Source organism: Procambarus clarkii, chromosome 49 (genome assembly GCF_040958095.1).
Source record: "Procambarus clarkii isolate CNS0578487 chromosome 49, FALCON_Pclarkii_2.0, whole genome shotgun sequence".
NCBI classification, from domain to species: Eukaryota; Metazoa; Arthropoda; class Malacostraca; order Decapoda; family Cambaridae; genus Procambarus; species Procambarus clarkii.
In genome coordinates, this window is record NC_091198.1 from 33,041,440 (window position 1) to 33,044,405 (window position 2,966).

Here is a 2,966-nt window from a genome sequence, read left to right on the forward strand (position 1 = left end):
TTTCCCTGTTTACTTCCTCCTCCACAGTGTGGGACATTTACTTATTTATCTATTTATACAGTTCCTAGTGCATCATACTACTACTTTTTTTTTTTTTTTTTTTTTTTTTTTTTTTTATTGAGATATATACAAGAGTTGTTACATTCTTGTACAGCCACTAGTACACGTAGCGTTTCGGGCAGGTCCCTGGAATACGATCCCCTGCCGCGAAGAATCGTTTTTTCATCCAAGTACACATTTTACTGTTGCGTTAAACAGAGGCTACAGTTAAGGAATTGCGCCCAGTAAATCCTCCCCGGCCAGGATACGAACCCATGACATAGCGCTCGCGGAACGCCAGGCGAGTGTCTTACCACCCCACCACGGAAACTGATTATCATTCTTACTTGATTACTTATTTACGTTGTTTATTATTAGGTCCGGGTTTTAGTCGCCTTACTTCTACCCTCCCTCTGCTTTACTTGTTATCGTTTTCTCTGGCATTTTTCGCCATGCCCTCGGTCAGCCCGTACTAAGCCCATTAGCTGGGCCAGTCCGTTACGCCCTTAGCTGGGCGGGCCCGCCCTGTTAGCTGGCTAATGGTCCTGCGACCTCGTACTTTAGAAGGAGTATTTTGTGTTTTTCCCTATCCTTCTAGTGCTTATGTCTCTCTTACATTTTCTTAGTGAAAACTTCGTTATATTTGTAAGGCACTATTTATTTCTTGTGGATGTATGTGTGTGTGCATATGTGTATATATGTGTGTGTGTGTGTGTATAAATATATATATATATATATATATATATATATATATATATATATATATATATATATATATATATATATATATATATATAATATAGAATTCCTAACATTGATGTGTCCGAATTCAACTCAAACCTTAGAAATCTAATACTTGATAACAGACTGAACAAAAACCACCTAATTATCGCAGGGGACTTTAATATTGACCTCTGCGAGCCAGAACACCCTACTGCTGTTAGCTTCCTCAACTGTATGAATTCCTGCTTCCTCATACCCTTAATCACTAGACCTACTAGAATCACTGATAGCACTGCCACGACTCTAGATCACATCTGGACAAACATAACCTCTCCGCTTACTTCAGGTATAATCACCGATAGCACTACAGACCATTACCCCACATTTCTCTTAACTAACATTAGCAAACCACCTCTTGAGTCAAGAGAGATACGTTTTAGACTACACAATGAAACTGCTATAGACAATTTTATAACTGCTACTGATAATGTCAACTGGGAGTCCGAGTTAGGTAACATAGAGGACATCAACCTAGCAGTTCAATCTTTTCTTCAAAAAACTCTTAGCCTTTATAATACCCACTGTCCTATGCTTACAAAACAAGTCACAACCAAAAGGCTTAACAATCCCTTGCTTACAAAGGGAATACTTAAATCTATTAATAAAAAACATGACCTTGAGAAGAAGTATAGGTTAGGAATTGTCTCCAAAGAATTCTCAAAGAATTACTCATTATTGCTATCTAAGATAATTAGACGAGCCAAAACTAAATACTACGAAGATAAATTTACCCAAATAAAGAGCAACATTAAACAAACTTGGAGAACAATTTCACAAATATTGGGATCAAAGAAGTCTTTAAATAACAAACCGACTCTCCTGTCTAATAACGATGGTCAGCTTTCAGCCTCTGATTCTGCTATTGAGTTCAATAGGTTCTTCTCTTCCATTGGTTCATCCCTTACTAATGATATTCCATCTTCCAGTACTGACATTAAGGACTATCTTACAGGGAACTATCCCCAGTCTCTGTACCTAAAGCCTATTAATTCCACTGACGTCAATTTATTTATTTATTTATTTATTTATTTATGCATATACAAGAATGTACATAAGGAATGTGAGGATACAATTATGGTAATTACAGTCTTGTAAAGCCACTAGCACGTGCAGCGTTTCGGGCAGGTCCTTAATCTAAGAAAATTTTAAGGAGGTAAATACTTGCAAAATTTATAGACAAAAAAATGATAACAGATTACATGAAATGAAAAAAAAAAAAAAGATGAGAGAAAATTATAGGTACAGTATATTAAAGCACATAGGTAGCTATGATTGATTGATTATCAATGAGATAATCCTTTCCCTTAAAACCAAGTCTGGTGCCCTTGAGGAGATACCAACTTTAATCTACAAAAAAGCCTCCAGATCTTTAGCCCCTGCTATTGCTTTGCTCTTCAACAAGTCACTTGAACTCCAAACCTTTCCAGATATTCTAAAATAAGCGAGAGTAACGCCTGTCCACAAATGTGGTGATCTCACAGATGTTAACAACTACAGACCTATATCAATCCTGCCAAACTTGTCAAAAATTTTTGAAAAACTAATCTATAAGCAGCTTTACTCATATCTAGCCAAACTCAATATACTTAGCCCTTGCCAATATGGCTTCAGGCCCAAAAAAAGCACTAACGATGCACTTATTAGTATGCTTAACTCGATTCATACAGCTCCTGATAAAAATGAGTTCCCTGTTGGGTTATTTGTGGACCTGCGTAAAGCTTTTGATACTGTCAACCACCAAAACCTTCTTCTTAAATTACATCATTATGGTGTCAGAGGACACTCCCTACAATACCTCAAATCCTACCTTACTGACAGGCTCCAATGTGTTTCTGTGAATAATACAATTTCTCCCACCCTACCATCAACATTGGTGTTCCCCAGGGCAGCATACTTGGCCCTCTTCTCTTTCTCATCTACATTAATGACCTTCCAAATGCCTCCCAACACCTCAAACCAATTCTATTTGCTGACGACACAACCTTCATTTACTCCAGTCCTGATCCCCTTGATCTAAATGCCACAGTAAATACTGAGCTAAATAAAGTCCATCTGTGGCTAACTGCCAACAAACTCACCCTTAACATTGACAAAACTTTCTATATTCTGTTTGGCAATAAATCCTCTAATCAAATAAATTTCAA